The sequence below is a fragment of the Triticum dicoccoides genome, chromosome 2A, assembly GCF_002162155.2.
Source record: "Triticum dicoccoides isolate Atlit2015 ecotype Zavitan chromosome 2A, WEW_v2.0, whole genome shotgun sequence".
Taxonomy (NCBI): Eukaryota; Viridiplantae; Streptophyta; class Magnoliopsida; order Poales; family Poaceae; genus Triticum; species Triticum dicoccoides.
Genome location: NC_041382.1, coordinates 266603626 through 266624417, shown reverse-complemented (window position 1 = coordinate 266624417; position 20792 = coordinate 266603626).

Below are 20792 nucleotides of genomic sequence, written 5' to 3'. Positions count from 1 at the left end.
GCGCCGCCGCGTCTGCTCAGCCGCGCCGCCCCGCATCGACGCTGTGCCGCCACCCGCCGCCCGAGTGCCGGCCGCCGAGCTCCTCCACGCCGGCCGCCGAGCTCCATCCGCGCCTCCGCGCCTCCCGCCGCCCTCCGCGCCTCCCGCCGCCCTCCGCGCCTCCCGCCGCCGTTTGACATCCTCCGTGCCGTCCGCAGTCATCCGCGCCTTCTCCGGCGAGCTCCGGGAACCCCAACCACTTTTTCGGCGAGGATCCGGCCAGATCCGCCGCCGCCTTGATCTGCGTGCCCGAGTCAACCCTAGATCTCGGAGAGGTCTATTTCTTCTAAGTCCCTTTTTCTGCATTATTTTTATGCCATGTTCATCGCATCACATCTTGGTGACCGTAGCTCCAAATCTTGCATATGATATATCGAATTGTCGTCTCATTGGGCTCTTCATGTTAGAAGCATTTCCATGCATGATACTACCCATTATGATGCCTTTTTCATTGATGCAAGAGTTCTATAAAATGTTAACTGCTGTTACTTATCAGATCATGAGGTTTTGTCATTTTTGTTGCATTTGATGTGTGCATCGTATGAGCTTGAGGTCTACATGTGTTTTGAACTACATCATGCCATCTTTACAGAGGTGCTTGTCTTGTATTTGTGTGATCTATGTGGTGACAAGCACAAGCATGGAAACTAGGCTTCGTGATGTTGCTGTTTTCAGGGACTTAGAATTTTGATGCCATGTAAACTTGATGCTACAATGAGATCCGTGCTTATTTTGGGATACTTCGGTAAGGGTGTTTTGAACATGAGGTTATGATCTGTCCATCCATGCCCCTGTTTTTAATTATGGTGTGCTCTAGCATGTCTTGTTATTGCTCTACTTTTGCTTTAAAATGTTCCTCGCAGAGTGTTAACATGTTAATCCATATTGCCATGGTTGTTGCTAGTGATCCATGCATCCTATGAACTTGCTCTTGCCATGGTTAGCTTCATGAACATGTCATATTGCTGTTGGTATGCTTTTTTTGTCATGCAATGCTTTGTGGTGAGTGTTTTGAGCTCTCAAATTTGCTATCATAATTCTGTTTATGCCATGCTCTATTTTTCTGCCAAGTCTGAAACTGTCAATAAAACTTGCTATGTTTATATGGGTGCCATCATATCTTCTGTGCCTTTTTAGCTCATGATAAGTAAGGGACTTTTGATCTATGCTTTTAGTAGAATCATGACATGTCTTTATTGGCCATGTTATTTTCCTGTAGCATGTTGTTTGCTTGCTCTAAACATTGCTTCCTGATGTTGTTTTTGACATGTTAGTAATTTCTCTAAGTCTGTGAAGCTGATATCTTTTGCACTTTTGACATGTTGGTCCTTTGCTTGTGTTCTTGATTTGGGTAGAGCCGGGAGACGAGTACGTGAATGAGGAACCTGTTGAGTACGCTAACGAGGATCAAGCTTTCGAGAACTCTGAGAACTTTGCAGGCAAGATGACCATACCCTCGAAATCACTTCTATCTTTGCTTGCTAGTTGTTCGCTCTATTGCTATGTCGCGCTGCCTACCACTTGCTTATCATGCCTCCCATATTGCCATGTCAAGCCTCTAACCCACCTTTCCTAGCAAACCGTTGTTTGGCTATGCTACCGCTTTTGCTCAGCCCCTGTTATAGCGTTGTTAGTTGCAGGTGAAGTTGAAGTTTGTTCCATGTTGGAACACAGATATGTTGGGATATCATTATTATATCTTATTTACTTTAATGCATCTATATACTTGGTAAAGGGTGGAAGGCTCGTCCTTATGCCTGGTGTTTTGTTCCACTCTTGCCGCCTTAGTTTCCATCATACCGGTGTTAGGTTCCTTGATTTTGCGTTCCTTACGTGGTTGGGTGATATGGGAACCCCTTGATAGTTCGCTTTGAATAAAACTCCTCCAGCAAGGCCCAACCTTGGTTTTAACATTTGCCACCTAAGCCTTTTCCCTTGGGTTTTCGCGAGCCCGAGGGTCATCTTTATTTTAACCCCCGTGCCAGTGCTCCTCTGAGTGTTGGTCCGAACTAGTGCACCATGCGGGACCGTCCCTTGGCAACTTGGGTTATGTTGGTTCCTGTCGGATTTCGGGTTCCGGCAGACCCTTGAGGTTCAAACACCGGGGTGCGTGCGGAGATCTCTCCCCTGTCGATCTACGTCCAATCTCCTCGCGTGATCTAAGCTGGAAACAATGAACAACACAAGGGACATGAGGTTTATACTGGTTCGGGCCACCGTTGCGGTGTAATACCCTACTCCAGTGTGTGGTGTGGTGGATTGCCTCAGGTGATGCTAATGAACAGTACAAGGGAAGAACAGCCTTGCGAGAGGTGTTCTTGAGCCGGTGCGATGAACTGCTAGGGTGAGTTCAGTCGCCTCTCACTCTCTCTCTACTAGGGCTCTACCAGATTTCTAGATGTCCCTCTACTCTGTGTGGCTAGTTCTACTTATAGAGGCCTTGGGACTCTCCCCAAATAATGAGAGGGAAGGGTGCCAACAATTGGCCATTTTGAAGGGGAACATCTAGTACAAGTTATCCTGACCAAAGGTGGTCTTCGACTGCCAAAAGCTCTGGTGATGACGCCGTCTTGGGCTCCACGGTGACCTCCGTCCTGCCGCTCTGCTGGTCTTGGTCTCGTTGCACCGGAATGGTGACCTTTGCCCGATGCCTTGGCCTGTGCTTGCCCCCTTTGCACCAAAGGGGAAACAAGGACACTGCGCAGGCCGGCGCCCGCCTGGTGCCCGCCTGGTCTCGAACGTCATGGCTTGCGTCACAGGCTCCTCGCGAGATACCCTTGCCTTGATCTCTCTGCCTCCTCGCGAGCCTGCCTGACGAGGCTGCCTCTGAGGAAGCTTCCTGTCGTCCGCCCCGCAAGGCTTGGACCCTCACGAGGGTCTTGAGCTTGAGCTGATGAAGATGGGCCACACTGGGACCCCACTTGAGCCACGCCGCAGGCCGCAGGCAGGCATGTCTAGGGACCCCCGTTCCCAGAACGCCGACAGTAGCCCCCGGGCCCAAGGCGCACCCGGGCTTGGCCTAGCAGGAAAGCGAAGGGGCAGGCGCGAAGCACCCGGGCCCTAACAGCCTGCGGCCTTGGGCGCCGCGTGGTGATTGATTGGACATGGGTGACTACGCTTCCCCACGACGCCTCGGTGACCGCACGACTTGATAAGTCCCTGCATGCAGAGAAACCGATCATGATTACCTGCGATCGTGGTGCTCGGCGGTTGGCCTCCTCCGGCTATAAGTACGGGGCCACGCGAGCCCCTTCAGCCTGTCCGTTCTTGCTGCTCCTTTTCTTCTTCTTGGCTACTCGCCATCCCCATGGCCCCAAAGAGGTTCTCGGCCGCGGAGAAAGTAAAGCCCCCCCAGGCAGGGCCTGACTCCCCCACGACCAAGCATGGCTGAGGCCGCCCTCGCAAGCATACAACGGTCCCCGTGGTGGCATCCCGCGGCCATGGAGGCGGTTCCCTGCACGGTGGTGCGCGCCCGGTTGCCGGCGGGGGGCACGCCGTGGGTGTGCGCCCCCCTAGGCCGCGCTTTTGCTCTGCGGAGGTGCTGCCGGAGTTCGTCGTGTGGTCGGTGGACCCATCCAGCACCCAGCTCCAGCTCCCCCGTTTCTTTGTAGATGAACTGCCGGCCAGCGCTCGGTGCGGCTTTTGGCTCTAGGCAGACGGCTGCTGCAGCAGGGCCTCCTGGGCTTCGCTGGAGGTCTCTGTTTCTGGGAATGGGGCTCTAACACGCGGCTGACAAACGTTTGCCCGCGTGCGCGGCCTGGGCCGGTGTTGCACCCTGTACTTCAAGTTTGATGGCGACGCCACCCTCTACGTGAGGGTGTTCGGGGAAGATGGTCGCCGTGCCGGGTGCTACCTTGAAGACGACGACCGCGGCCGCCTGCCCAGCCCCGACACTGACCAGGATGAAGATGGCGACTGGCGTACAGGCGGCGGTGCTCGGGATTCGCCGAGCTTCGGCGACCCCCTCCCAGGCAGCAGCTCCTCCAGCGGTGGCCGCGACCAGCCCCCGTGCCGTCGCGCCCACCTGGGTGAAGGTAGCGGGTCAGCCCGCGTCGTGCCCCGGTGAAGCGAGAGGAGGGATCTGCCTGAGCCCCAGGAGCAGCTCGAGCCTTCGCTGTGGGTTGGTGCAGGACGAGTCGCGCCTGTTTTGTTTTCTTTCTTACCCTGCGCAGAAATAGAAAGTAATGTAGGGCCCCGCGGGGGCGTGTTAGAACTGCTGCTGTTTAACCATCACGCTATTTCCGCTATTTATGCGCTATGTTTCCGCGCCGCGCACCCATGTGCGAGAACTATTTTAGCTCGGTAGGGCTTGGCGCGGTCCTCGCCTCCCGAGGCCGTGGTCTCGTTGTGCGCTTCGTGCCCTGCAAGGATCAGTAGGAGGGGTAACTTATGGTCTTGGTTGTGGGGGCGATCGGCCCAGGTCTTGCGCTTGTGTCGCGATGCCCGTGGGGCATGGACTGGGAGGGGTGCTCCCGTTGAGGACTCGGATAGGAAAGCTCCAAACGATCAGGACAGAAAACACTCGCGAGGGCGTCCGCGACTCCCTCGCGAGACTCATGCGAGAGAAAACGAGGCAAGCGAGCGAGAAAGACAAAGAGTCACAAGCCAGGAACATCAGCAACTCCAATAAAACTTCAAACGGGGATAAACAAGCGAACTGCAGAAAGCAAATGGGAAAGCCGCGTCCGGCACCTATTCTAGTCTTCGACGTCTTCTCACCAGCGCGGAGCTAAGTGCTGCCACTGGGTGTGGGCGGGAGCCCCCGAGGCCTGAGGGCGGCACTCCGGAGACTCCGGGGCGTGTACAGCCCCACTCATTATTACGTGAGAGTGTCACGGGCGGCCAGTTTCACAGACATTTGCCTTCTTCACAGGCACCGGGCCTTTCCCAAAACGCAGTAGCTTCACAGGCATTCGCCTTCTTCACAGGCACCGGGTCTTTCCCAAAACGCAGCAGCTTCACAGGCATTCGCCTTCTTCACAGGCATCGGGCCTTTCCCAAAACGCAACAACTTCACAAGCATTCGCCTTCTTCACAGGCACCGGGCCTTTCCCAAAACGCAGCAGCTTCACAGGCATTCACCTTCTTCACGGGCTGTCCGTGTTCTGGGAACGGGGGTCCCCAGACTTGCCTGCCTGCGGCCTGCGGCGTGGCTCAAAAGGGGGCCCAGCGCGGCCCATCTTCACCAACACAAACCCAAGAACTTCGCGAGGGGCCAAGCCTCGCGGGGAGGATGACGCGGAGCTTCCTTAGGCACGGCCTCGTCAGGCTGGCTCATGAGGAGGCGGAGAGATCAAGGCGGGGTACCTCACGAGGTGCCCGTGACGCAAGCCATGATGACCGAGGGCGCCAGGCGGGTGCCAGCCCGCGCAGTGTCCTCCTTCCCTCTTTGGTGCAAGGGGGGCAAGCGCAGCCGCGGAGTACCGAGGCATCAGGCAAAGGTTGCCATTTTGTTGCAACGAGACCAAGACCAGGAGGACTACGAGATAGAGGTCACCGTGGAGCCCAAGACGGCGTCATCACCAGAGCTTTGCGCAGGCGAAGACTACTTTTCTTAGGATAGCTAGTACTAGCTGTCCCCCTTCAAATTAGCCCGCCATTGTTGGCTCCCTTACCGCTCGATATTTGGGAAGAGGACCAGGGCCCCTATAAATAGGACCAACCACCCGCTAGACAGAGAGAGAGAGAGAGAGAGGACCGAGGGCAGAGAGAGAGAGAGAGAGAGAGAGAGAGAGAGAGAGAGAGAGAGAGAGAGAGAGAGAGAGAGAGAGAGAGAGAGAGAGAAGGGCGACTGAGCTCCTCCCAGCAGTTCATTGCCCTAGCCAAGAACAGACCCTCGCGAGGCTGTTCTTCCTTGTATTGTTCATCATCATCAGCCCAAGAGGCAATCCACCACACCACACACTGGAGTAGGGTATTACACCACAATGGTGGCCCGAACCAGTATAAACCCTGTGTCTCTTGTGTTGTTCTTTCCTTAGTTTAGATCCTAGCAAGGCGGAGGGGTGCAGGTAGGTAGGAGACGAAAGCTCCACACGCACCCCAGTGTTCGAACCTCAAGGGTCTACCGGAACCCGAAATCCGACATTTGGCGTGCCAGGTAGGGGTGCGCCGGGATTTGTCTTCCACCACCCCGTTCTCCTCCGACCATCATGCCCATGTCTGACGCTCGTCGGGGCCGCGCCGAGCGCCGGGCCGCGCTCGCTTCCCGCGTCGCCCAGACGGCCCCTGTCGGCGGGCGCCCTCGCCGTTCCCCGTCACCTACCGTCAACGCCGCCACCGACCCGGCAGGGGACGGGCGGCAAGCATCGTCCCAGCATCCATCCGTGCGGCAAGACGGCCGCACCGTAGCTCCCTCGCTCATCCCAGCTGGTTCTTTGTCCCGCGCGCTCCGCGCGCCCATGGAGGCTCGAGTTGCACTCATCGCGGCGAACGAGCTCCTGCACTACCACCCCATTGACGACGTCTACGAAGAATGGCTCGACCGCGTCGCCGAGCTCGTCCACGCCGCAGGGGGCTCTCCTGCGCCGTCCGTTCTGCTGCACCGCACCCCGCCCCGCGCGGGCAATGAAGCTCCGACGGTGCCCCGACCGCCTCCTCCTCAGGATGGCGCCATGGATCCAAGGCGCGTGGCCCCTGGGCGGAACCTGCTCCAGCAGGCGCCAGCGCAGCAAGATCAGAGCTGTCAAGAAGTCCCTCGCCCGCAAGAAGCTGCTCGGGCGCTCCCTGCTCTAGCACGTCGCGACCATGCTCCTGCTCCCGCGCGTCAAGACCCCGCGCTGCACCCAGCTGTAGTGCGTGGGGACATGCAAGACCAAGCTCCCCGTCATCCAAGGCCTCCCGTGGCCACAGCAGGCTGCCACGCCTTCACCGCCGAGCTACGCAGCGTCGCGTGGCCCGGCAAGTTCAAGCCAGACTTGCCTCCTCGCTACAACGACACGGCTGACCCTGCGGAGTTCCTCCAGCTCTACGAGCTAGGCATCGAAGCTGCCAACGGAGACAAGAAGGTCATGGCGAACTGGTTCCCCGTGGCACTCAAGGACGGGGCCCACCTGGCTCCAAAACCTGGCTCCAGGCACAATCTCCTCCCGGGACGAGATGCGCACCCGCTTCATCGCCAACTTCCAAGGCACTCGCGAGCGGCCACCTGCCGTAAGCGACATGCGCCGCATCAAGCAACAGCCCGAGGAGACCCTGCAGAAGTACATCCAGCGCTTCAACAACGCACGCCTCAAGATTCCCAAGGTGACCAAGGAGGCCATCATCTCGGCCTTCTCCGACGGCGTGTGCGACGTCAAGATGAAGGAGGAGCTGGCGATGCATGAAGACCTGTGCACCTTCTTGGAGCTGTTCAACCTGGCAACAATGTGCGCCAGGGCCGAGGAAGGGCGTCTCTCCCTGCTCGAGCTGCCTGCCGCAGACCCAGAAGAGAAGAAGCCCAAGACCAAGGATGTGAAGCACAAGGGGGCTACCATGCTCGCGGCAGAACCAGACACCAAGCGAGGCAAAGATCAACCCGAACCTTCCAAGGGTGGCCGGTACTGTGTGTACCACGACCTCCACACCCACAACACCAACGAATGTCAAGAGCTCCGAGCCGTGCGAGAAGGAAGGATCGGCCGTCGCCCTGACCGTAGTGACCGGGGCTACGGCCGAGGAGGAGGAAGGAACGCAGGACTCTGGGAAGACCGTGGCCCACGCTAAGGGTGGCGCGACCAACCTCACGAGGATCGCTGGCAAGACCCGCCTCGCGAGGGAGGCTGGAGGGATCAGCCTCGCGAGGGGGACTGGAGGGATCAGCCTCGCGAGGATCGCCCGCAAGGCAACACAGGCCTCCCACCGCTGCCGCCGTAGCCAAGAAGAAATGAAGACCGCCACCAGGACGAGGGGGCTGGGGGCTTCCAGGAGCCGCGCGCGATCGCCTGCTACTTGGGCGGGGCACAAGCCCCAGCCTCTCAGTGCATCTTCAAGCAGTTCGCCCGCGAAGTGAACGCAGTCCTCCCCAGGCTCGAAGCCACGCGCCCTCTCAGGTGGTCGGCGTGCACCATCACGTTCAGCTTGGCAGATCAGCTCAAGTGTGCGGCTGTAGCTGGAGTCCTCCCGATGCTTTGTTCCTCAATCATCAGCAACGTGGTGGTCACCAAGACCCTCATCGATGGCGGGGCAGGGCTCAACGTCCTGTCCGTGGAAACATTCAACAACCTCCAAGTGCTCTACAGCCAGCTTCAGCCAACCAAGCCTTTCTCCGGTATCACCGACGGCTCCACGGTCCCGATTGGGCAGGTCCGCCTCCCTGTCACCTTCGAGGCACGCGACAACTACCGCACCGAGCTCATCGACTTCGACGTCGCTCACATTCGCCTGCCGTACAACGCCATCCTTGGGTACCCAGCGCTGGCCAAGTTCATGGCCGTAACTCACCACGGCTACAACGTCCTCAAGATGCCAGGAAGTGGCGGAGTCATCACGGTACCCTGTGAAGAGAAGGGCGCGGTGTGTTCCCTGGAACGAGCCTTTCAGGCCGCGTCACTGGAAGACCTGGATCGTGGAAGCAGGAGGCCTCCCGAGACCACCCCTAAGAAGAAGAAGACATCGTTCGGCCCGACCACTCAGGAGGCAGGCCCCTCTGGGCCCGCGCCTGCCCAGGGGGAACCTCCTTCCATCGCATAGGAAAGTGCGCCCAGCGCCCTCCTCAGGCAGGGCTCGGGGGCTCTCCCCTGGAGGGCCACCGACCTCGCTAGGGTCATGAGGGAGGCGCTTGGGCACCACATGGAGGCGTGTTTCGAAGCACGTTTCCCTCAAGAAGGAGCAAGGCAAGGAGATCCAGACCCTCAGGAGTTAATCAGCAAGGTCATTCAGGAGCTACAGGATTCAAGAGTCATGAAAGGCGGCCGCCGCCTACCAGCAGTGGCTCCCCATCCAGGCGAGGATGGTGGGCTGCGCGTCTGCATCGATATACCAGGGCTCAACCGAGTCGCCTCTCTGGAGCGCCTCTGGCCCTCGCGAGTGGGGCGCTGTGGAGGCCCACCCCACAGCTACGTTCGCATGCCTTACGGCCTGCCGAGAGCGGCTGAAGCATACCAGCGCCTCATGAGGGGTATCACGGAGGCACGAGAGGCCAGGCGTTCCGCTGCCCTGGCAGGGATGGAGATGGCCCGCGAGGAGCCGCCAGCGCCTCCGGAGCCTCCCGAGGACCCTGGTCCTGGGGGATCGTGAGGATCGGCTCCCGCAGCCCACCGAGCCTGCTACATCAATGCTCCTTCGTCCTCAACATCATCGGGTAACACCTTTCTAGTTTTACTTCCAGCTGAGAGCGCCCCCCCAGGGCTGCATTATTCCCAGGCCGCGTGGGTCCATCCCTGCGGCGTGTATCCCTTTTTTATTCCATGTTGTTAGCTTACCTTGTTGGGGGCGCCCCTCAGGCTGCATGATCCCCAAGTCGCTCGGGCCTGACCCAGTGATGTCCGCATTCCCAACATCTATTTGAACGAATCCACTCCTTCGCGGCTAATGTGTTTTACCTAGTTGCCTGCTCAACTGACGCCAACTAACGGAGCTGCTCCCAAACGGCACGACGCTTGCGCATGGGTCCATCCCTGCAACGCCGACAAACCTGGATGGCTGAGCTCTGGCCGCGGCAGCCCCGCACAGCGTCACCTCGTCAAGCCTTCAGTGCCTCACTACCCCTCGGAAGCAACCAACGGCTGACTGTCAATTGTCATGGCAACCCCTTGTTTTTTCTATGGTGGACCTGCAGGACCTCCTGAAGGAGCTGCGTCAGGCAAGGCCCTTGCGGTGTCTCTTTCGCCCTTGTCCGCGTGAACCGCTTGCACGTTAAAGGGGGGGGTGCCTGAGCATCGCGACTCAGGGCTCCTACCAGCTCTCCAGCCCTCATCCTCTAGCCTTGACCACGGCATCGCGACCTGGCATACCAGCGACGGCTGAGACCCGCTCGAGGGACGGGACCCGAGGACGCAGAGCAGAAAGGGGAACAAAGGCGAGAGGGGAGAGACACGCGAGGACCTCACCGAGCAACCTCGCGCCTGCTGAAGCACGGACCCGGCGACACACCAGAGAGCGGCCCCTGATCCTCGAGATAAGTCATCACCCGAAAGCGCCAGCTACCGTGGCACCATCCCCGCACCTAATGCCATCCCGTGTTAGCGACGCCACTCTCCTTTCTCACCAAACGACGGCTACTTGGGCACGAAAGGGGACCTCCTGAGCATCGTGACTCAGGGGCTCTTACCGGACTCCGGGTCACTCACCTCCTGGCCTTGACCACGGCATCGCGACCTGGCATACCAGCGACGGCTGAAGCCGCCTTGGGACTGGGACCTGTCGGCGCAGAGCACCAAGCCCTCGTGAGGTTCGAAAGGGAGGACTGAGCTAAGACGGAATGAGCAACTTGCACAATTCTACAACAGGGGTTATATTAACAAAACAGGATCACAGGCACCTTACAAGCCCCCACGGGACGCGTTTTTGATTCCTCGCAGGGAACAAATCCTAAAGGGACACAAACTAAGCGCGTCCCAGCAAAAGACGCCATCATCAACAGTGGTCCGTCAAGCACCGACGCAAACCCCATCTAGATCAGGGTGGCGGCGGCCTGACGAGCCTGCCCTGCTCCAGGAGCGGCGCTGGCTCAGGGGCTCGTAGCTATCGTCACTCGTCTCTGGAGTCGCGAAGAGCTCGTCGAAGTCGCTGGAACCTCTGACGCCTCCACCACCTGAGGAGCCGCCAAGGGAGCGGTTGGCGGGCCCAGTCCTCGTCGCGGCAGGGTCCTGGCCACCTTCCCCGGGGCAGCACTCCAGCCGGCGCCCGCTCGCATCAAAGACCTTGAAGAGCATTACCGAAGCACCATCGTAATCCAAGTGGACCGCAAAGACGCCCCTTACCCTGCAAACCCGAGCGATCTCTCTCCAGCCCCGAGTCATGTAGACCTTGCCCGGGGCAACGACTGCGACCTCTGCCTCGGTCGCGAGGGTGCTGCAGCCGGCATGCTGCAGCCAGAGCTCCAGGGGCTCCCCCTGCGGGATGATGGACGCAAAGAAGGGAGGAAGGCGGATCCAAGACTGAAGAGGAATGGCAACGTGAAGCACGAACTCTCGGGAGGAGCCCTCGGTGTGGACCCCAGGGAGGACGACCCACACCTTTGTGACCCGCCGGCACCGACGGCGGCGCCGCCCGTGGCGGTCAGCATCAGCTCCTTCAGGGCCCTCGACGTGGGTGTACAATGGAAGCGGGAACCCCGGCGGTGCCTGCTCGCACAAAGGCCTCGACACCACCTGAAGGGCCCCCTCGTACGAGCCATGGGGGGCGAGCCGTTTCTTCGGCGGGAGTGGGTCTGGTTCCTCTCAGGGAGCCTTTCCCTTCTCTGCCGTCGAGAACCGGCGGATCGGAGCCACCGCAGCAAGACGGATCAAGGATCGGGAAGAAGGAGAAGCAAGGAGGAATGAAATGGAAGGGAGCGTGCTGTTCCGTACTTATGGCCGGCAGAGGCCAACCGCCTACCTCCACGATCGCAGGTAATCATGACCCACTTTGCATGCAGGGACTTGTCCAATCCGTGCAGTTGCCAAGGCGCCATGGGGAAGTGGAGGCGCCCACGTCCAATCAACCGCCACGCGTCGCCCAAGGCCACAGACTGTTAGGGCCCGCGGCGCTTCGCTCTTGCCCTTCTGCCTCCCTGCACGGCCAAGTCCGGGTGCGCCTTGGGTCCGGGGGCTACTGTCGGCGTTCTGGGAACGGGGGTCCCCAGACTTGCCTGCCTGCGGCCTGCGGCGTGGCTCAAAAGGAGGCCCAGCGCGGCCCATCTTCACCAACACAAACCCAAGACCCTCGAGGGGCCAAGGCTCGCGGGGCGGACGACGCGGAGCTTCCTCAGGCACGGCCTCGTCAGGCTGGCTCACGAGGAGGCGGAGAGATCAAGGCGGGGTACCTCACGAGGTGCCCGTGATGCAAGCCATGACGACCGAGGGCGCCAGGCGGGTGCCAGCCCGCGCAGTGTCCTCCTTCCCTCTTTGGTGCAAGGGGGGCAAGCGCAGCCGCGGAGTACCGAGACATCAGTCAAAGGTTGCCATTTCGGTGCAACGAGACCAAGACCAGGAGGACTACGAGACGGAGGTCACCGTGGAGCCCAGGACGGCGTCATCACCAGAGCTTTGCACATGCGAAGACTACTTTTGTCAGGATAGCTAGTACTAGCTGTCCCCCTTCAAATTAGCCCGCCATTGTTGGCTCCCTTCCCGCTCGATATTTGGGAAGAGGACCAGGGCCCCTATAAATAGGACCAGCCACCCGCTAGACAGAGAGAGAGGACCGAGGGCAAAAAGAGAGAGAGAGAGAGAGAGAGAGAGAGAGAGAAGGGCGACTGAGCTCCTCCCATCAGTTCATCGCCCCAGCCAAGAACAGACCCTCGCGAGGCTGTTCTTCCTTGTATTGTTCATCATCATCAGCCCAAGAGGCAATCCACCACACCACACACTGGAGTAGGGTATTACACCACAACGGTGGCCCGAACCAGTATAAACCCTGTGTCTCTTGTGTTGTTCTTTCCTTAGTTTAGATCCTAGCAAGGCAGAGGGGTGCAGGTAGGTAGGAGACGAAAGCTTCATGCGCACCCCAGTGTTCGACCCTCAAGGGTCTGCTGGAACCCGAAATCCGACACAGGCGCCGGGCCTTTCCTAGGCGCTAGGCCTCGCTCAGGGATAGAACCTCCGGAGATGTTGAATGTTCCACGCGTTCTGGACGGGTACCCCCTCCGGGGTCTCCAAGCGCGCGAAGCCAGGCCTGGAAACATGAACAACCTTGAATGGGCCCTCCCACATGGGAGAGAGCTTGTGCAGCCCCTCCCTGGGAGAACCCGTCTGAGTGCGAACCAGTATAAACCCTGTGTCTCTTGTGTTATTCTTTCCTTAGTTTAGATCCTAGCAAGGCAGAGGGGTGCAGGTAGGTAGGAGACGAAAGCTCTGCGCGCACCCCAGTGTTCGAACCTCAAGGGTCTGCTGGAACCCGAAATCCGACACAGGCGCCGGGCCTTTCCTAGGCGCTAGGCCTCGCTCAGGGATAGAACCTCCGGAGATGTTGAATGTTGCACGCGTTCTGGACGGGTACCCCCTCCGGGGTCTCCAAGCACGCGAAGCCAGGCCTGGAAACATGAACAACCTTGAATGGGCCCTCCCACATGGGAGAGAGCTTGTGCAGCCCCTCCCTGGAGAGAACCCGTCTGAGCGCGAGATCCCCTACCTCAAGAGTTCTGGGGCGGATGTTGCGGCAGTGGTATCGTGGCAGCCCCTGTTCATACCTTGCCACTCGCAGCGCGACTTCTCGACGATGTTCCTAGCCCAGCACGAGATCCGTCCCCCGCATGGCCTCCTGCTGCGTCTCGTCGAACACCAGGACCCGTGCGGAGCGACGCCTGACCTCGTGAGGGAGAACAACCTCTGCTCCGTAGACGAGGAAGAACGGGGTCTCGCCAGTCGGCTTGGTCGCATTTGTGCGGATTGACCACAGCACGGACTGGAGCTCGTCGTACCAGCCCCTGCCGTAGGCTTCCAGCTTCTTCTTGAAGGTCCTGGCTTTGAGGCCCCTTAGGATCTCTGCGTTGGCCCGCTCGGCCTGGCTGTTGCTCCAGGGGTGTGCTACCGAAGCGTAGCATATCTACGTTCCAAGGTTAGCACAGTACATTTTGAAGAGATTACTGGTGAATTGCGAACCGTTGTCGGTGATGATGCGGTTGGGCACCCCAAATCGGCTCACGATGCCCTTGATGAATTTGACCGCTGAGCCTGCCGGGATTGTGCAGACGACTTCCACCTCAGCCCACTTGGTGAATTTGTCCACGGCGACGTAGAGGTAGCGATAGCCCCCTGGCGCCCGAGGAAAAGGGCCCAGAATGTCCAGCCCCCAAACTGCGAATGACCATGAGAGGGGTATAGTCTGTAGACCCCCCGCAGGCTGATGGATCTGCTTAGCATGAAATTGGCAGGCCTCGCAAGCCTTCACAAGCTCAACGGCGTCATTGAGCGCTGTGGGCCAATAGAATCCGCTACGAAACGCCTTGCCGACGAGGGTCTGTGATGACGAGTGGTGCCTGCAGTCTCCGCCGTGTATGTCCGCCAGTAGCTCCTTCCCTTGCTCTCGGGAGATGCAACATAGGGACACGTCATTTGGTCGCTTCCTGTAGAGCTCTCCATCCCTGATGCAATAAGCCGTAGCCTGCCGCGCCATAAGCTCCGCTTCCTCCTCATTCTCTAGCAGATTCCCTTGCATCAGGTAGTTCTTGAGCTCCGGGATCCAACACCCTTCCTGAGGCTCTAACGCCAGGAGCAGGCGTGCCCCTAAGGCTGGGCCGCAGACCGGGGCTCCTGAGGCAGGCGGCTGAGGGAGCTCCTCCCTTGGTTGCGCCGTGCTGGACAGTGACGGCACCGCCGAGGGTTTGAAGAGCCGCTCCTAGAAGATGCCAGGCTCCTGAGGCAGCCACCTAGATGCCCTCTTGGCAATGTCATCAGCCTCCTGATTGGTGTCGCGAGGCACATGCTGCAACTCCAGCCCCCAGAACAGTTTCTCCATCTTGCGAACCTCAGCGGGGTAGGCTTCCATGTGCTCGTCCTTTGGCTCGTATATCTTGTTGGAGAAGTTGACGAGGAGCTGCGAATCGCCCTTGATGATGAGGCGCTTCATCCCCTAGGCAATTGCGGCCTTCAAGCCTGCTATTAGGCCTTCATACTCCGCTATGTTGTTGGAGAACTTTTCTCCGTGCTGGAAGCAAAGTTGTACGGTGTAGTAGAGTTTGTCCCGGGTAGGGGATACGAGCACTGCGCCAGCTCCCACACCGTGTCGGGAGAACGCCCCATCAAAGTACATGACCCAGCCATCCGATGCTTCACTTCCCGGGGAAAGTGATCGGTCTTCGCCTGCCTCGAGACCTGGCGCTTCTGCCCATTCTGCCACGAAATCCGCAAGTGCGGCTCCCTTGATGACTCTGGTCGTACTAAATTCTAGCTGAAATGCCTGTAGCTCAATGTTCCATTTAGCAACCCTTCCAGCTGAGTTAGGGCTCATGAGCACTCTTTCCAAGGGGTATGCTGAGACGACTTTGATGGGATGTCCTTGGAAGTAGTGGCGCAGCTTGCGTGAGGCCACTAGTAGCGCGAGGAGGAGTGAGGCATGGGATACCGTGCCCTTGCGTCCCGTAGCACCATGCTGACGAAGTACACGGCATGCTCGACGAGGTTGAGGGTGCTGGCGCTGCTTGCGTCCTCTAGAGGTCGAGGCGTCTCTTGAGACGATGGAGCTCCCAGTGCTTGGTCGCCTGAAGAGGCCTCTCCTGCTCCGGGTGTGTTCTCCTGCTACGGCTGTTCCTTTCCGGCCGCGGTTGCGGCCTTCGCGAGGCCCTCCTGGCTCTGCTTTGCTTCAGTTCGGACGGTCGATGCGGCCTTGGCACAACGCTCCTCCCTAACCGCTACCAGGGCTGCGCTAGCGGAGTAGGGGGTGGACGCAAGGTAGAGCACCAGGGGCTCCCGAGGACTGGTAAGGTACCTCTTGAGGTCCTGGAATGCCTTTTCGGCCTCTTCAGTCCATTTGAAGGGACCCTTTTTCTTCATCATCTTGAAGAAGGGTAGCGCTCGTTCCCCCAGCTTGGAGATGAAACGCCCCAGCGCAGTTACACGCCCGGTGAGCTTCTGCATTTCTCTGAGGGTCCTCGGCGGGCTCATGTCTTCGACTGCCTTGACCTTCTCCGAGTTGGCCTTGATGCCCCTGTGGGACACAAGGAAACCTAGGAGCTTGCCCAAGGGGACTCCAAACACGCACTTCTCCGGGTTGAGTCGTAGGTCCACTCTGTTGAGGCTCGCGAAGGTTTCTTCCAGGTCCTGTATCAGGGTTCTTGCCTCACGAGACTTCACCACAATGTCATCGACATAAGCTTCAGCGTTTCTCCCAAGCTGCCGGCCTAAGGCGATGTGCATCAGCCACTGAAAGGTCGCGCCTGCATTGCGCAACCCAAACAGCATGCACGTATAGCAGTACACTCCACACGGGGTCAGGAAAGCCGTCTTCTCCACGTCTTCTACCACCATCTTGATCTGGCGTGTCGGATTTCGGGTTCCGGCAGACCCTTGAGGTTCGAACACTAGGGTGCGCGCGGAGATTTCGCCTCCTACCTACCTGCAACCCTCCGCCTCGCTAAGATCTAAGCAATGGAAAGAACAACACGAATGACACAGGGTTTATACTGGTTCGGGCCACCATTGCGGTGTAATACCCTACTCCAGTGTGTGGTGTGGTGGATTGCCTCTTGGGCTGATAATGATGAACAATAAAAGGAAGAACAGCCTCGCGAGGGTCTGCTCTTGGCTGGGGCGATGAACTGCTGAGAGGAGTTCAGTCGCCCTTCTCTCTCTCTCTCTTTTTCTTTCTCTCGTCCCTTTTTCTCTTCCTTCGTTCTTCGTCCTCCTTGTTCTGTGGGTGGTTGGTCCTATTTATAGAGGCCCTGGTCCTCTTCCCAAATATCGAGCGGGAAGGGAGCCAACAATGGCGGGCTAATTTGAAGGGGGACAGCTAGTACCAGCTATCCTGGCAAAAGTAGTCTTCGCCTGCACAAAGCTCTAGTGGTGACGCCGTCTTGGGCTCCACAATGACTTCCGTCTTGTAGTCCTCCTGGTCTTGGTCTTGTTTCACCAAAATGGCAACCTTTGCCTGATGCCTTGGTACTCCGCGGCTGCGCTTGCTCCCTTTGCACCGAAGAGGAAAGGAGGACGCTGCGCCGGCTGGCACCCGCCTGGCGCCTTTGGTCGTCATGGCTTGCGTCACGGGCACCTCGTGAGGTACCCCGTCTTGATCTCTCCGCCTCTTCGCGAGCCAGCCTGATGAGGCCGTTACTGAGGAAGCTCCGCGTCATCCGCCCGCGAGGCTTGGCCCCTCGCGAGGGTCTTGGGTCTGTGTTGGTGAAGATGGGCCGGGCTGGGCCCCCCTTTGAGCCACGCCGCAGGCCACAGGCAGGCAAGTCTGGGGACCCCCGTTCCCAGAATGCCGACAGTAGCCCCCGGGCCCAAGGCGCGCCCGGACTTGGCCGTGCAGGGAGGCGGAAGGGCAAGAGCGAAGCACCGCAGGCCCTAACAGCCTGCGGCCTTGGGCGCCGTGTGGCGGTTGATTGGACGTGGGCGTCTCCACTTCCCCATGGCGCCTCGGCAACTGCACGGATTGGACAAGTCCCTGCATGCAAAGCGGGTCATGATTACCTGCGATCGTGGAGGTCAACGGTTGGCCTTCGCTGGCCATAAGTACGGAATGGTGTGCACCCTTCCAGTTCATCCCCCCTTGCTTCTCCTTCTTCCTGGTCCTCGCTCCATCTTGCTGCGATGGCTCCGATCCGCCGGTTCTCGACGGCAGAGAAGGGAAAGGCTCCCCGAGAGGAGCCTGACCCGCTCCCGCCGAAGAAACGGCTCGTCCCCCGTGGCCCGGACGAGGGGGCCCATTAGGTGGTGCCGAGGCCTTGGTGCGAGCGGGCACCGCCGGGGTTCCTGCTTCCCTTGTATGCCCACATCGAGGGCCCTGAAGGAGCTGATGCTGATCGCCACGGGCGGCGCCGCCGTCGGCGCCGACGGCTCACGAAGGTGTGGGTCGTCCCCCCTGGGGTCCACATCGAGGGCTCCTCCCGAGAGCTCGTGCTCCACGTCGCCATGCCTCCTCAGTCTTGGATTCGCCTTCCTCCCTTCTTCGCCTCCATCGTCCCGCAGGGGGAGCCCCTGGAGCTTTGGCTGCAGCACGCCGGCTGCAGCACCCTCACGACCGAGGCAGAGGGCGCGGTCGTTCCCCTGGGCGAGGTCTTCATGACTCGAGGCTGGAGCAAAATCTCCCGGGTTTGCAGGACAAGAGGCGCCTTCGCGATCCACTTGGAGTACGACGATGCTTCAGTGATGTTCTTCAAGGTCTTCGATGCGAACGGGCGCCGGCTGGAGTGCTGTCAAGGGAGAGGTGGCTGGGACCCTGCTGCTGCGAGGACTGGGCCCGCCGACCGCTCCCTTGGCGGCTCCTCAGGCGGTGGAGGCGTCGGAGGTTCCAGCGACTCCGGCGAGCTCTTCGCGACTCTGGAGACGAGCGACGACAGCTACGAGCCCCCGAGCTGGCGCCGCTCCTGGAGCAGGGTGGGCTCGTCAGGCCGCCGCCGACTCTGATCTGGATGGCGTTGGCGCTGGTGCTTGACGGCCCACTGTTGATGATGGCATCTTCTGCAGGGGAGCGCGTGGTTTGTGTCCCTTTAGGATCTGTTCCCTGCGAGGAATCAAAGACGCATCCCATGGGGACTTGTAAGGTGCCTGTGATCCTGTTTTGTTAATACAACCCTTGTCGTGGAACTGTGCGAGTTGCTCATTCTGTCTTAGCTCTGTCCTCCCTTTCGAACCTCACGAGGGCTTGGTGCTCTGCGCCGACAGGTCCCAGTCCCAAGGCGGCTTCAGCCGTCGCTGGTATGCCAGGTCGCTATGCCGTGGTCAAGGCCAGGAGGTGAGTGACCCAGAGTCCGGTAAGAGCCCCTGAGTCGCGATGCTCAGGAGGTCCCCTTTGGCGCTCAAGCAGCCGTCGTTCGGTGAGAAAGGAGAGCGGCGTCGTTAACACGGGATTGCATTAGGTGCGGGGGTGGTGCCACGGTAGCTGGTGCTTCCGGGTGGTGACTTATCTTGAGAATCAGGGGTCGCTCTCTGGCATGTCGCCGGGTCCGTGCATTGGCAGGCGCGAGCTTGCTCGGCGAGGTCCTCGCGTGTCCCTCCCCTCTCGCCTTTGCTCCCCTTTCTACTCTACGTCCTTGGGTCCCGGCCCTCGAGCGAGTCTCAGCCGTTGCTGGTATGCTTGTTCGCGATGCCGTGGACAAGGCCAGAGGGTGAGGGCTGGAGAGCCAGTAGGAGCCCTGAGTCGCGATGCTCAGGCACCCCCCTTTAACGTGCAAGCGGTTCGCGCGGATGAGAGCGAAGGAGACACCGCAAGGGCCTCGCCTGATGCAGCTCCTTCAGGAGATCCTGTAGACTTATCATAGAAAAAACGAGGGGCTGCCACGACAATTGACAGTCAGCTGTTGGTTGCTTCCGAGGGGTACGAGGCACTGAAGGTTTGACGAGGTGGCGCCATGCGGGGCTGCCGCGGCCAGAGCTCAGCCATTCAGGTTTGTCGGCGTTGCAGGGACGGACCCATGCTCAAGCGTCGTGCCGTTTGATAGCAGTTCCGTCAGTTGGCGTCAGTTGAGCAGGCAGCTAGGTCGAACACATTAGCCGCGAAGGAGTGGATTCATTCAAATAGATGCTGGGAAGGCGGACATCACTGGGTCTGGCCCGAGCGACTTGGGGATCACGCAGCCCGAGGGGCGCCCCCAACAAGGTAAGCTAACAACATGAAATTAAAGGGATACATGCCGCAGGGACGGACCCACGCGGCCTGGGAATAATGCAGCCCTGGGGGGGCGCTCCCAGCTGGAAGTGAAACTTGAAAGATGTCACCTGATGACGTTGAGGATGAAGGGGTGTTGGTGTAGCAGACTCGGTGGGCTGCGGAAGCCGATCCTCACGAGCCCCCAGGCCCAGGGGCCTCAGGAGGCTCCGGGGGCGCTGGTGGCTCCCTGCGGGCCATCTCCATCTCCGCCAGGGCTGCAGAACGCCTGGCCTCTTGTGCCTCCATGATTCCCCTCATGAGGCGCTGGTACGTGACAGCCGCATTCGGCAAGCCGTAAGGCATGCGAACGCAGCTGTGGGGTGGACCTCCGCAGCGCCTCACTCGCGAGGGCCAGAGGCGCTCCAGAGAGGCGACTCGGTTGAGCCCTGGTATGTCGATGCAGACGCGCAGCCCACCATCCTCGCCTGGATTGGGGGCCACTGCTGGTAGACGGCGGCCGCCTTTCATGACCCTTGACTCCTGTAGCTCCTGAATGGCCTTGCTGACGAACTCCTGAGGGTCTGGCTCTCCTTGCCTTACTCCTTCTTGAGGGAAATGTGCTTCGAAGCACGCCTCCATGTGGTGCCCAAGCGCCTTCCTCGTGACCCTAGCCAGGTCGGTGGCCCTCTAGGGGAGAGCCCTCGAGCCCTGCCTGAGGAGGGCATCGGGCGCGCTTTCCTATGCGACGAAAGGAGGTTCCCCCTAGGCAGGCACGAGCCCAGAGGGGCCTGCCTCCTAAGGGACCGGGCCAGACAATGTCTTCTTCTTCTTGGGGGCGGTCTCGGGAAGCCTCCTGCTTCCGCGATCCGGGTCTTCCAGCGACGCGGCCTGAAAGGCTCATTCCAGGGAACACACCGGGTCCTTCTCTTCACAGGGCACCGTGATGACTCCGCCACTCCCTGGCATCTTGAGGACGTTGTAGCCGTGGTGAGTTACGACCATGAACTTGGCCAGTGCCGGGTACCCAAGGATGGCGTTGTACGGCAGGCGAATGTGAGCGACGTCGAAGTCGATGAGCTCGGTGCGGTAGTTGTCGCGTGCCCCGAAGGTGACAGGGAGGCAGTGTTGGGGAACGTAGTAATTTCAAAAAATTTCCTACGCACATGCAAGATCATGGTGATGATATAGCAACGAGGGGAGAGTGTTGTCTACGTACCCTCGTAGACCGAAGTGGAAGCGTTGACGCAACATAGAGGAAGTAGTCGTACGTCCTCCGGTTCAACCGATCCAAGTACCGTTACTCCGGCACCTCTGAGTTCTTGACACGCGTACAGCTCGATGACGCACCCTCGATCTCCGATCTAGCAGAGGCGCCGAGGGGGAGTTTC